Source organism: Urocitellus parryii, chromosome 9 (assembly GCF_045843805.1).
Source record: "Urocitellus parryii isolate mUroPar1 chromosome 9, mUroPar1.hap1, whole genome shotgun sequence".
Taxonomy (NCBI): Eukaryota; Metazoa; Chordata; class Mammalia; order Rodentia; family Sciuridae; genus Urocitellus; species Urocitellus parryii.
This window is the reverse complement of record NC_135539.1, coordinates 124,880,137-124,895,326: the sequence shown is the minus strand read 5'-3', so window position 1 is coordinate 124,895,326 and position 15,190 is coordinate 124,880,137.

The window sequence follows — 15,190 nt, the reverse complement described above, 5'->3', positions numbered from 1 at the left end:
ATTTGGGGAACAAAAAATATGTAGTGAGTCAGTAATGAACTTACTTAGTTTGAAGTAGTTTTGAGGAATTTAGATGGAAATATCTAAAGCAAAATTGGAAAATAGATACATGACTTTAGAACTAAGTGTCTGCATTTAGGAGTCCTCAGTGTTCAGGTTATAGATAAATTGGTTGTGCAGAGCTTCTCTTGATGAATATATATCCCAAGGAGAAAATAAGACTGAGACCAGAAAATTGAGAATCACTGTGATTTAAAGGTATGACTTTAAAAAAAATCCACTGATGGATATTGTGAAGAGAACAAGCTAAACAGGAGAGGGAGAGGGGTGGCATGTCATAATAGCTGGGACTGGAGAAATGTAGAAGCAGCAGTTACTGGCCATTCATAATGAATCTATTACTGTGAAAAGTGGAAGGTATTATGAGCTCACAGAACATTCACACTAGGTTTCTTAAATGGAAGGAGTAAATATCAACAAGTACAGGAAGGAACGGACCCCAGGGTTTCTTCCTTGTTTTCAAAAATTCACCTTTTCTGCCACCACTTAAAAGTGTTAAGAGAGTGCTTCCCCAATCATGTAAACAAGATATTTTTTTTTTAAACGTATCCTAACACAGTTAAAATTAGAGCAAATTTTACTAAGTTTTGTGGATTGGAAAAAGGTAAATAGGCACAATGGACAATTAGCAATTATTTAATTTGACTTTCAGTTTGTGACCCACAACAGGGCACCTTCCCTACTACTGCTCTGCTTTTGTGTAGCAAAGAACATTTTTTATCTCCAATAATAGAAACAATTTCAAAGATATCCTTCTCCTCAAAGCCTCAGAGGTCTTTTACTCCTACGCTCAGCTCGCCTTCCCAGACCAGGTTTCCTATACAGGGATCCACTTAATGAATGATAGAGCAGCTCAGGGGAGCTCCAGGAATAAATCTACTAAAAACAGTATTGTTGTAACCTCAGCCATAGCACTCATCCTCAATGCAATGTCTTATAATAGAAAGTACTCTGTAAAACTCTCTGTGCCGTTATGAATTAAAATAAAAATGTTCATGGATTACTTGCATATATGCCTTTAAAAAAATTAGTGCAATTCTATAATTCTTTGTATATATGAACTACAAAGTTTGTTACAATAAAATTACATTCACTTCCCTAAATAAATGTTCAGAAAAGAATGGCTAGGTGAGAAAACATGTAGAAGTATCATTTGCTTGCACCTGTGTGTAGAATCACCACACTTAGGACAGCTACAAATGCAGATTTGTTCGGATGTGCATTGTGTGTGACATGGTTGTATCACAAGTGGCACTCTTATTGTTGACTCAATTTATGAAAGGGTGAATAGCTTTTGGAAAGTCTGAATAAAGCCACTAGAATATTACCCAATGTGAATAATTATGATGTTCTTTAAAAATTTTAGTTTATACTGAAAACACTATTATATGTAAAAACTGATTCTATTTTGAAGAAGTTTTTCATTCACATAAATACATATCTAGTAGGATATATAAGCTCAGTTGTTGACAATTCTATCATGTGAAGGATAATTTTGTCCTCTAGATTATATCAGGTACTCTTTCATTAACTGCCAACACTATTCTCAAGTTATTATAATGACATTAATACCTCCTAAATTCCCCCAAATGTTCTTTTTGTGTGTGTGTTGGGGGGGGTGTCTCACTGAGTTGCCTAGCATCTTGCTTTTGGGGAGGCTGGCTTTGAACTTGTGATCCTCCTGCCTCAGCCTCGAGAGCTGCTGGGATTACAAATGTGTGCCACCACACCAGACAGCAAAATGCTCTTTAGGAAACTGCATTATCTCATGCTAAATAACACGTGCCTTAGAACTTCAACCTGTCTGAAAATACAATGTCTGTTAACTAGAAATGTGTTCTCAATTCATAACCTCTACATGATTAAATGTGCCATAGTGTAGCAAAAATAAGTTTAATAATAACTTAAGGGATGAACAAGTAAATGATGGAAATGTTTTCTTATTGATGGCAAGGATGATTTCATCAAGAGGACATTCTACAGAATGATGGGAGAAAAAGTGTTTCATAGGTTAAATAATTTTTTTAAAAGCTGATGAATTTCAGCCAATAAGAATTTTCACAACTCATACATATAGGTTGGTTGCTAAGTAGGTAGAAAGAATACAACAGACATTTTCAGGTCTTCTGGGGAAATTTAATAGAATTAAGTAAATTTAAAATGATTATATAAACATTCCTGGAAAATGCATGCTTAATAGTGATTTAAACTCCAAATAATAAATTGCTGTAACACTTCAACTGCTTATACTAAACTGTGGCTTTAGCCCTTTTCTTCTGGGTTTGTTTTGCTTCTTCATGTTTGTTTTGCTTTCTAGTTAAAATATAAAAGGGATCATGAATGTATTATTTACTTAAGCTTTGGAAAAAACTCATTTAAAATTTGTCATTTTAAATGAGTTTTTTAATTCATTTAAAATCACACTTTCACTTAAAAATCGCACTTTCACTTTCAGAGTCATTAACAAGCTTGTCTAATTTAGTATTGTCTGCAAAACTGATGAGCAGATTTTCAACTGCTTTGTTTAGATTATTAATAAACTATAGAACTCTAAAAATAGATTAATTCTCAGAAATGATTTTTCTGTAACTTTACCTTCTAAGAACAAATCACTAGTACTCTCTTGAGTTCACCTTCATCTCAGTTGTTCACCGAAAAACAAGGTTGCTTAGATAAAAGATTAGTGAAATTATTACTAAATGAAAAGCTACCCATTTACACTGTTGAAACTACTTTAATAGAGAGCGCTATTAAAAGTAAACAACAACAAAAAATAATCATATATAAACTACATATGTATACATTTGTATTTAATGCCTAACTTGTGTTAAGGGATAGTGATTAATATTTTACTTGGAATAATTTGCTTATCCTCTTCAACTTCATGAGCTACTTTACCTTTATTATTCCTGTAAATGCAATTTAAAAACAGAGCTGAAACCTACTCCATCTGAATTATGAATATAAATTACTTTATAAGATGACTTCATAAACAAACAAAACATAAATTATACTTCTTAGATGCTACCCCTAATTTTTAATCTCTTTCAATTGCTCTCTCTTTTTGTTTCAAAATTTTGATAAATGAAAAAGCAAAAAAGAAAGCACAAAGGAAAAAAACTAATTTAGCGTATGCCTAATATATTACAGGTATCTTAAGTAGCTGTGCATTCAATGTTCACTGTAGTCATCAAGCCTGAAAACAGTAATAAATGTGGGAAAAGATGTGGAGAAAAAGAAACACTTTTACACTGTTGATGAGATCATGAATTAGTACAAACACCATGAAAATCAGCATGGAATTTCCTTAAAAGACTAGAAACAAAGCTGGGTGCAGTGGTGTATAACTGTAATCCCAGCAGCTCAGGAGGCTGAGGCAGGAAGATCGAAAGTTCAAAGCCAGTCTCAGCAACTTAGTGAGTAAAATATAAAAGGGCTGGAAGACTGGCAGTTATCAACAATACAAACAAAAATAAGTGTTGGCGGGAGAGAATGTGAGGAAAAAGGCACACTCATACATTGCTGGTGGGACAGCAAATTGGTGCAGCCAATCTGGAAAGCAGTATGGAGATTCCTCAGAAAACTTGGAATGGAACAACCATTTCACCCAGCTATCCCACTCTTCAGCCTATATCCAAAGGACTTAAAGACAGCATACCACATCAATGCAGCCACTTCAATGTTTATAGCTGCATGATTCACAGTAGCTAAACTGTGGAATCAATCTAGATGTCCTTCAATAGGTGAATGGAAAAGAAACTGTGGTTCATATACACTATGTAATATTACTCAGCATTAAAAGAGAATAAAATCATGGCATTTGCTGGTAAATGGATGGAGTTGGAGAATATAATGCTAAGCAAAGTAAGCCAATCCCCCAAAACCAAAGGCTGGATGTTCTCTCTGATAAGTGGATACTGACCCATAATGGGGGTATGGAACTTTGATAGGGCTGAGGGGAAGGAGGTCAGGTGCAGGAGCATGGGAGTAGGAAAGATGGTGGAATGAAACAAACATCATTACCCTAATCACATATATGACTGCACATGTGGTATGAATCTACATTGTGTACAACCAGAGGAATGAAATGTTGTGCTCCATTTGTGTACAATGCATCAGAAAGCTTTCTGCTGCTATATATAACTGATTAGAACTAATAAAAAATAAATTTTTAAAAAAGGGCTGGGAATGTGGCTTAGTGATTAGGCACCCATGGGTTCAACCACTGCTACAAAAAAGAAACAGAAAAGACGAGACTAGGAATGGAACTATCGTATGATCCAGCTATACCACTCCTTAATATTTATCCTAAAGAATTAAAATCACCATACTATGGTGATACATGCATACTCATGTTTATAGCAGCACAATTAACAGCAGACTATGAGTCCAACCTGGGTGTCCATCAATGGATAAATGAATAAAGAAATGTTATATGTATATACACATAAAGTTTTATTCAGCCATAAAGAAAAATTAAATTATGTCATTTGAAGAAAAATGGATGGAACTTGTTTAGCAAAGTAAGCCAAATTCACAGAATCAAAGGTTGTAATATGTGGAAGCTAGAGAGGAAAAAGAAAAAATAAAGGTGTGGGGGAATCTCATGATAATCACAGGGAGATCAGTAGAATAGAGTAAAGGGACCTGAGCATAGGAAGAAGGGAGGGAGGGCAAGAGCTGGAAAGGGATATTGCCAAATAATATTGCTATATTTTGTGCATTTACAAATATGTAACAACAAATCCCAATATGTGTAACTAAAATGAATGGATTAAAATGTGGGGGGGAAAAAGATTGAAGAATCCTGTTGCTTGGCTAATTCTCTCTTTCTTACCCAATGGATACCTCTTTAAAATGTGATCTACTTTTCAGGCCCACTTGCTGCTGGGGGTCCCTGTGAGGTCCAGAGCTATTAAATGAAGTCAGGGTGGGTGTGTTGGAGAGGGCGATTGTTGTGGTATTTTTTTTTAAATCTTTCCCCCCTAATTAAAAGATATTTAATAAGAATAATCTTTTCTACAACTTTTCCCAACAAATTTCCTTTCTCTCTCTCTCTTTTTCTCTCTCTCATTATCTCTCCGTCCTCCCTGTTTCCCTTTCTCTTCAGGAAATCTCTGAAAGTGTTTTAATCTACTTTCTTTTTTCTCTTATGAACACAGAAATGAGTCTATAAAGGGATATAGAATAATAAAATTTACTCATGAAGGAAATTGGAAATTAAGAGAATGAGAACAACTTCCCTAATCACATTCTCCATTCAATTAATTGTAAATTATTGAGTTGTCATGAGTATGATGGAGCTATATACAGACTAGGGAGAGCCTGTAAATGCCAAGCATATCTCTCTCTCTCTCTCTCTCTCTCTCTCTCTCTCTCTCTCTCTCTCTCTCTCTGTTGTTAAGTAAGGAACAACAAGAAGGTGGGTGTCTATTTGCTATTCTTGGGGGTAGAAGATTGTAAGCTCAAGTGAAACTTGTTTGGGTGCAAAATAAAATAAGTTCCAAGCAACATGCAGCAATAATAAAAGGAAACTTAAGTGAAATGAAACTCATTAGATAAATGGGAAAAACAGAAAGTATGTATTTTTCTGTAGAAATAGGAAAAAAAGGATAAATATATTCGTTATTTGCAAGTAGTGTAAAATGTGTCTGTTTTTGTATATCTGAACATAATTTTCACATGCTTATATCTAGAGATTATTCAAAGAATTTAATAATTCTACTTTCAGTAACATATCGATGTTTGCATAAGTATTTAATTGTTGTGTAGGATTTTCACAATAGTCCCCTGTGATGATTTAAGATTAAAGAAAAACTTGCAATATGCAATAGCCCTCTACTTTCTGTTTTGTGCATTGTGAAGGATTAGCATATAAAAGAATCTCTGAATTTAATGTAATGTAGCTAAAGTTTTAAAGCTCATAGAGCTTCCTAAAGCCAATATTTCTGGAGGTATTATACAATACATAAAATAAAATTGTTACCATAGTTCTAGAACATATTTGGTAAATGTGCTTTAAAACACAAAACAAGACACTGGGCCTAGACACAGGGTGAACATTATATTTAATCCATTTTTTTATTGGTTTTGAAACTGCTTTGTTTGTAATGGCCCAAAACACATTTTAGACATAAAAAATGTATTTTGATACCAGTCATATAGAAAAATATCATTTTTTATTTCTAGAAAATAGTGAGCCATTACTAACTATGGGTCAATGATTCATTTAGCCTTAAGAGTTCTACACTGAACTAAATGGAATTTATTGAACTATAACCTTTCATTAACTTACTTTAAAAGTGATACCATCTGGAAAATTATTAAATAGAATTTGGATGCTTGGTTATGTTTACATACAATAAAATTTTAACAATTTATAGCATTGCTCCAGAATTTTTAATGCCCTTTAAAAAAATAATTAGTATGTGTCTTATATTACTACTGAATATAATGCTTTCAAGTGTTTTTAATATAACTATTCCATTCCAATTTTAAAATCAATCCATTTATGTAGATTCCAACCTAAACTGTGTACTTATCTGGAGAAAGTTTTGTATCCATTTCTAGCTAAGTTACATTGTTTGTAACTTATTAGAAAATATCCACAAAGAAAACTTAAAAATCAAGTCTCAAAACAATTTTAAGCATAAAAAATTTACATAAAGCATCAAAACTTTTGCTTAAGAAACCTGAAGATAATACATTTACTTCCAGTTGTTCATAGTGATATAATGAAGTAATTATCAAGATATTAAAATTTGCATTTTGAAAAAAATCAAGATGGGAGCACCATTTTTTGGGGGGCGGGGTACTAGGGATTGAATTCAGGGAGACTCAACCTAAGCCGCATCCTGCTGCAGTCTGGCTGGGCACAAATTAGGAGCCACTCAAGCAGGAACAAACTTTATTTCTGAACTCCACCAGCACACTCCCGGGAACTCTCCCGAACTCCACCCACAAGGCTCCTCCAGGAACCACCACACACCAATGGGAACTCTCACCACAGGAACTTCATCAACCAATGGGAACTCTTCAGGAATCCTGCAAGAGCTCAACGGGAACTCAACGGGAACTCCTGGAGAACTCAAAAATCATCAACTTAATGGCTCCCTGGCGTCACCTCTCAACCACTACTTCTGGCAAAAATGTCATGCATCATCCCGACTGGGCAGTGGCCCTCAACAGCATCCCTAGCCCTATTTTGTTTTTAGGATTTTAATTATTTTTCAATTTACTTTTTATTTGTTCTAATTAGTTATACATGACAACAAAATGCATTTCAGTTCCTTGTACACAAATGGAACACAGCTTTTCATTTCTCTGGTAGTATATGATGTAGAGATGCACCATATGTACAGTTAGACCTATTTTGTATTTTATTTAGGGACAAGGTCTCACTGAGTTCCTTAGAGCCTCACCATTACTAAGGCAGGTTTTGAACTTGAGATCCTCCTGTCTCAGCCTCTGGAATCGCTGGGATTACAGGCATGCATCACAGCACCTGGCGGGAGCAACTTTTAAAAACACCCAGCAGAACTCTCAGACATACAAATTATGGTTTTGATTATTCTGCAGTCTTTATTCTTGAAACAAAAATTAAAAATAAAAATTTTTCTAGCCATTTTTTTGGGGGGAATGGTAGTGCATTTTTTTAAAACAGACAACCTTCCATAATAAAGAAAAGTTAATTATGATTCAAACAAATGGTCAAAAGTCAATAGTTTTAACTGTCCCCAATCTTTCTTACTTAATTTTACTTTCTTTTTAGAGCTTCATTTCACAATTTTTGACCAGCTACATATATTAATGAACTATATATTCTTCAGCAAACCTTTATAAATACTGTTTCTACCAAATTTTGAAGTAAGTTTCAGGGTTTCATCAAAACCCTGAATCAAAAGCTTAATCATCTCAAGTTAAATCACCTCAGGTCATATGATGTACTAATCATTAGTGTTTACTGTGGCTTGGGACAAGAGTGAAATAGAGTTATTCAATCTATCAGAACTCACAAGCCTAAGTAGGATTCCATACAAACTCCTGAGAAAAATATCTACTCAGGCATAGAGACAATATGTTCTCCACTGAAGAAATTTGAAAATATTAAAATACTAATTTTGTCACATAAAATTCCAACATTCTCTAATTCCCAGAAATATTCACCTTGGATAATTACCCAATAGGTCTCTCAAACTGTCCAATTTGCCTATAAAAAGTCAAATCTGCATGATGCCCAGTGGAAAGAGGAGCTAAAACCCTCCACATCTAGACAGACTAGAGAGACATGACAGTCCTTCCCTTCCCTCTTCTCCAATTCCCTTCCCACACCAAACAGGTAAGATCCTTAAGGAAATATAAAAGGAAGTTTTCTGGATACAGATTTGATGACTTACTAGGGTGAATGTGAAAAAGTCTGGTGGATCATAGATACAGTGCAGAGATTGAGTTGGCTTTTTTTTTCTTTTTTTTTGTTTTGTTGGGGTTTTTTTCTTTTTCTTTTTTTTTTTAATTTCAAGAGATAGAACACCTTGATTTACAAAAGGTGACGATTAGAAATGAGATTCTAGAGAAGGACCAGAATCCTTGAAAATTTACTTCAATGGAAAAAAAATACTTAGCCAAAAGAAAGAAATGTCAAAGTAATTATTATGATTTTTTGGTAGGATTTTACAAGGGAAATTATCTATATGAGATAGCAAAGCATTAAGACTTTTGAAATAAAAAAAAATGTACATTAATCTTAATGATACAGAAAGCCAAAAAGTGAAATTTGTATTTTTATAAAAACTGCTCCTAGGATGGACAGTTGAGAAGCATTCCCAGTGCAAGTCTGACCTGGGGTGTTTTCTTCTCTTGGAAAGGCAGGTGGTACAGCTTCTCTGCAATTAAAGGTGGCAGGAGGGCAGGTGCAGAAAGGAGTGACTAACCCAACTCAATCAACTATGTTTGTCAAAAGCAACACACTCTAGAGCAAAAATTATGCTTACTCTGACAAAGCACATTCATCAATTAACAATACCAATTACAATTATCAATTACCAATTGACAATATAAGATGTCAGAGGAGTAACATATTTTATACTAAATCTTTGGAAATATTTTCTTTAATAAGTTCAGAGAACATTATACCAGCTTTTATCATTTTGTGGATGTCAAGAGCAAGTTGCAAAATTACGTGTAAAAGATGATATCATATATACTAAATTTTCAAATATAGAACTCTATAGCATGTGACTTCTTTGATACTTCAGTATGCATTGAAATTAGGAAACTATGCATAGAATGTATTTATTCCAAATTTAGGAGAATGCCCCCAAGAGGGAGAAGGAAGAGAAGATGACATATAAGATTTAAGTGTATCTGTTGAATTTCATTTAATTTTTTAAAAGAGAAATCTGATGCAAATAGGGAAACATGTCACCCTCACTTTCATTTTTCTGGTGTTCTTGTGGGTGTCTTCTAGAAAAGAACTTTTGTAATCTCTTGTGTGATAGAAAGTTTAAAAATTGAAAACTTGAAAGATACTTTGGTTTAAACATTTTACTTACTCACTAATAATTTGAATTTGGAGGACCATAAGTTCTTTCTGACCTCTAAAAAATAAAAATTAAAAAAAAAACTAGTAAAAAATAAGTAAGAAAATCAATTTCAACATCAGAAGTCATGTAAACAATGATAAATTTGTCCATCTGAAGCTTTTATTTCTTTAGCACCTAACACAATTAAAAGCTGCACCTTATTAATGAAATTATCAATATGTTAAAAGCTTTTATATCTATGTTTTTATAGGAATAAAAAGAACCACTAAACAAATCATTCAAAAGTATGACCAAAATGTTGATATATGAATTAAAAGTCTGAAGGCAGGGAAGATTTACAATCTATGCCTCATTTCTATCTCTGAGACTTGCTACCTATTTACCCTACCCCAAAATGAGTAAATGGCGTTGGCGAGAAGTACAATAAAATGTTTAATATTTTAAGGGTAAATGTTTTTATGGCTATCACTATATATAGGAGTTCAAGAAGTCTTCATGAATTTATATCAGATGCATAGTTGTTTTTCAGTGAAAGGACATATTATAGCCATCCCATTCGGGATCTTTGTAATGAGGGTCAGTTTTCATTTGTTGTTAAATATTTGGCATGTCCCTCTTGTCTATAACTTACATCTTTTCTTTAAGGCAACATTATAGGAGATTGTAATATGGTAAGTACAATATTCCTTCTCCATTTTTTTCCTCATATAGATGAAGAGTACAAGTTTGGGAACTTGGTTAAACAGCCCTGCCTGAGAACTTCCTGCTATTTTGGTAGAATAATTGTAGGAATATCCAGGTTGGTAACCTTGGAAGAAAATACTGGAATGTTTGTTAGTACTCAGCTCTAGCCAGACAGTATCAAATTTGAGCACACAAATCATAAGCAAATAGGCAACTTTGAAAGATCAGTTTCAGAGGAAACCTTATTAGTTCTGAAAATCAAAATAATTCTTCTTGAAATACATTTAGTATTTTTAAGCTTTGAATTTAAAGTTTTTACTAAATTTTGAAGGTAAAAATGTCCAGAGAAGTTTATTAAATTATTTCATTGTATGTTATTTGAATGCATCTATAAAACATAATTTATACTAGTGCATTCTTGTTTTATTAGTTTGATGTATCTATTTTATAACAGGTCTGAGGCAGCTTTAGAATTACTGTGGCAATTTTCTTAAAAAAAAAGCCAACTGGTTCCTAGAAGGCAGGCAAAAATATTTGTTTCTTATCTCTTCATGCATCTGTCTCTAAGACTTTTCTTTTCTTTTCTTTTTTAACCATTTGATACAGTGGATTGAACACAGGGTTCTCTACTACTGGGAATATATCCCCAGTCCTTTGTATTGTTATTATTACTTTTTTAATTTGGAGACCAGGTCTCACTAAATTGCTGAGACCGGCCTTCAACTTCCTGTAATCCCTGGGATTACAGTTGTGTGACACTGTACTCAGCTAAGACTTTTATAAATATGAATTCTATGCAGTCACCAAAAATTCTCTAAATAGACATGTAAAATAACTGTCCTAAAATACAATAATTTGGGAAACACTCTTTGGATTATGAACTGACCAACTACACATTGTTTGTAATATCATATTTAACTTGATTTAATATTATATACTTTAATATATGGAACTCAGTTTCTCAGGACTCTAATAAAACCATACTTCAATATTGCAAATTTATTTGCTATTTATTTATAATCACCAAATCTACATTTTCATTAAAATATATTCTATTTCACAGACAGTGCAAACCTACAATATGTAATAAATAAGTAATTTAAGGTTGAAACTTAGTTTTCAAGTGATAAAGGCTTAAACATTCTCCTTACCGAAGAGTAACTTCAGATTTTAATAGTATAATTAACCAATGTCAGGTATATTAACATTGGCTGCTTCACATATGAAGATGTATTTCTCACTAAATGACACATTATTATAAAGTATTTGACATTAGTTATATACAGTCTTTTTATTAAAACTGGGATTTTACTCTTTACAAAATCTAATTTCTATCACTTATATCTCTGACTTCTTGAAGCCATGGTTAATTACTGTAGTACAAGAAGGATAAAACCAGCTTAAAGGTTATATGGCAATGTTTTTATAGGAACCTTCAGCTTTATTCTGCAAATCTATTTAGGGAAAACTAATGAGCTTGTAGAAAAAAGGACTAGCTCAGAAAGAATTAGGACCATGTAAGTAACTTTTTCCCTGCAAAGAAAAATACTTGCATGAAAGAGATTCATGACAAGATTTAAGATGACAAATGTTTATGAATAACATTCTAAATGGCTGAAGTCAACTGTGCTATAAACCATCTGGCAGATTTAAGTCCTAACTGGAATGCATATGAATTATTGCCATTTAATGAACTATTTAATGGACCTATGAAAAAAATTATTTGGCAAAACAACAGGTTTTCAGTAAAAAGAATCAATCTTCCTGAGAATCAAACCTAGATAATATTTCCTCACCCAAATATGAATAATATACTGGACCAAATGACAACTTCTTTGAATTTCAGAAACTAAATGCCATATTTATAATGTGTAAATACAAGATATACATACTGGTGTCAAAGATAACATTTAGCAGTGCGACAGAGTGGCATCCAAATCCATAACCATCAATCACTGAGATGAATAAAGACTCCCAAAAGGGAAGGAAAATTATACCTGCATGAGAGTTTGAAAATAGCAGTAAAATAATTTTGAAACATGGACTTTAAAAATAAATTAGGTTAAATTAGATTCCACTCAAATTTTCACATAATGATATTTAATGTTTCAGTCCAACAATAACATTAATATCACTAAAAACAAAAACTCTTGTTCCCTCGGATTTTTCAATTATTATATTTTCTTTTATTATTTTTATGTAATCAAGCAGAAGATGGTATTTCTGTAACTGAGGATTTATATGCTTTGAGTCATTGGTGTTGTGTTGTTCTCTAATGAACTAAAATACTTTTCTCAATTATTGCATAGTTTTCTTTACATTGTCAATCTTGATTTTTAAAAAACATGAAAATAGGTAGGACACAAATAAATTAATACCAAATGATTATTTATGTGAAGAAAAATGTATGTAAGCTGAGGGCAGGGTAAACCATTGATGTTCAATGAATGTTTCACTTGAAGCTGTGATTTCAATGCCATAATCTATACATTAATTTATGTAAATAATTCTTCTAAACTGCAATAAGTACAAGAGAATATTTTTTAAAACTACCCTACTAGATAGGGTAGGAGCATTTTCAATAAAGAGAATAATAATGGTATGCTGTTTAAATGTCTGCTTGTAAATGATTAGCTCACTTATGAAAATGTTCTATTTCTGAAAGTACATATCATATTCCTTTATAATACACACTTAACCAGCCATCTAATCAAAAAATTTATATATTTTCAGTTACTTGGAATAGAATGAAAGTGAGGCCTATACTTGATTCATCAGGTACAGATTTATCACAGCTATTGAATGAAGATGAGTCTGTGCTTAATTTCATATACACAGAGGTCAGAGCATTATTTCTATGACCTACAACTGGGTTTGGCAAACTATGGCTCACTATTTCTGTAAGTAGAGTTTTATTAAAATAGGTTACAAAAGTAGAGTTGATTAGTGATGAGAGAAACCATAAGGCCTTCAAAGACCAAAACACTATCTTATTCTTTACCAACAATATTTGCCAAACAGAGCATGATCTCATTTACATTGCACAATTCATTGAACTTGATTGAGACTCTGCTTTTTTATATAACCTGCTAAAATAGAAATTCATCATTTTCTACAACTATGTATCATTATCCCAAGCAAGACTGATTCTATGGAGGCTACCTTCTAATTTCAGGAACAAAAAAATAAACAAGCACACATAATTCAAACAAGGACATCTCTGGCAGGTATTATAGAACATCGAAATTTTCAAAAGGGCCAAAGGATGGAAACTTTGTGGGTGAAACTGGAGGGGGGTGCCATAACGTTAAATCATCATGCTTCGCTGAAGAGGTGATTTCTGAGCAGTGCCCAATATCTGTGTGGGCTGTCATCCACAGAAACATTGGGGAAAGGACTCTTAGTAGAGGGAGCAACAACATAACAGACCTGAATATTGGAACAATGGTGAGAGGAAAGCAGTGTGGCTGAAGTGACATGCATGAGGACATCATGGTGGTATTTGAGGAGATGCAGGCAGGGTATATCAGGCCCTTTATGACTAGGTTGGTATAAGTACTAAATGAAACATTAAAATATATAATTTAGGTAATACGACGTTAGTAAGGAAAGACACTAACTGTTCTGATGCCTCATTTTTTAATCTTCAGGAGTGAGGATACAATTGTGTATCACTTTCTTTTGACTCCTTTAAACTAAGAAAAGGGATACAGTTTCATGAGGAGAGATGAAGTGAAGGTAAGGAGAGGCATAGGCAGACTCTTCAAAGGAGATCGTATTTGACGTTTTCTCTGCCCCATTCCCTTCTCTATAACCCACACAGTGTCTTCAAGCCAGTATTTACCTTCTGCCCACAGTGTACCAAAGCCAGCTGTCCAAAAAAATACTCTTCACAGTGCTTCTGCCAGTGTGGTAAAGCGCTTTCCTTTTGCTCTGTTCTCCTTCAAATCTTCTTATGATGCAGATTTCTGTTTATGAGGGCTTATTATTATCCCCAAATGAGTCATCAGATCCCCTAATGTAATCTATTCAAAAACAGTAGTTCTCTACTCCAGGAGAACTTGTTCTCATGTTCCTTGGTTACTTTGTGTACTAGTTTCACTAAGACATCTCCTGTGGCCAAAACAGACGCAGCACTTAGACAAAATAGATGGGCCAAGGACTAAATTGTTCATAGTTACCCAATAATTTAAACTGAATTCACTGGCTTTTCTTGATACTCTTCATTTAATGGCATAATCTAAGAGTAACCAGATTTTTAAATTAGCATGACTTAGGTTTTAACATTAGATTTTTCTATTAACTCTCTTTATGAACTTGTACAAGGAAAATGAGATTCTGAGTCTTAGTTTGCTTATATAAATGATAGGAATAGCAATATTTATTTTAAATAGTATTAGTTTGGATTAGAATTAATTATTATAAAAATACTAATGAGATACCTATAACTTACTAAATCAGGTAGGAGAAAAAAATAGCTTTACCATTTAGTAAACAGCTACTATGTCTGCCTCTCTCTCTCTCTGTATCTCTCTCACACACACACACACACACACACACACACACACACACACACACATGAATTATTAAATAAACTGAGATATGTGTGACTGGCCCAAATCACTAATGAAGATTCTGTTTTAGAGACATTTAGAAGTTAACCAGTCCCTTGTAAATTTATTATCCGTGATTTATGTGTAGTTGGGTAATCATGATGGTCTGATTCTTGTGTGCTTGATTTCTTTTCTTTTTTTCACTTTTATTTCATTAATTTATTTTTATGTGGTGCTGAGGATTTAACCCAGGCCTTGCATGTCTAGGCAAGTACTCTACCATTGAGTCACAACCTCAACCCCTTGTGCTTGATTTCTATCTCTCCCTTTCTTCATGCCTGTGAAGTGGCA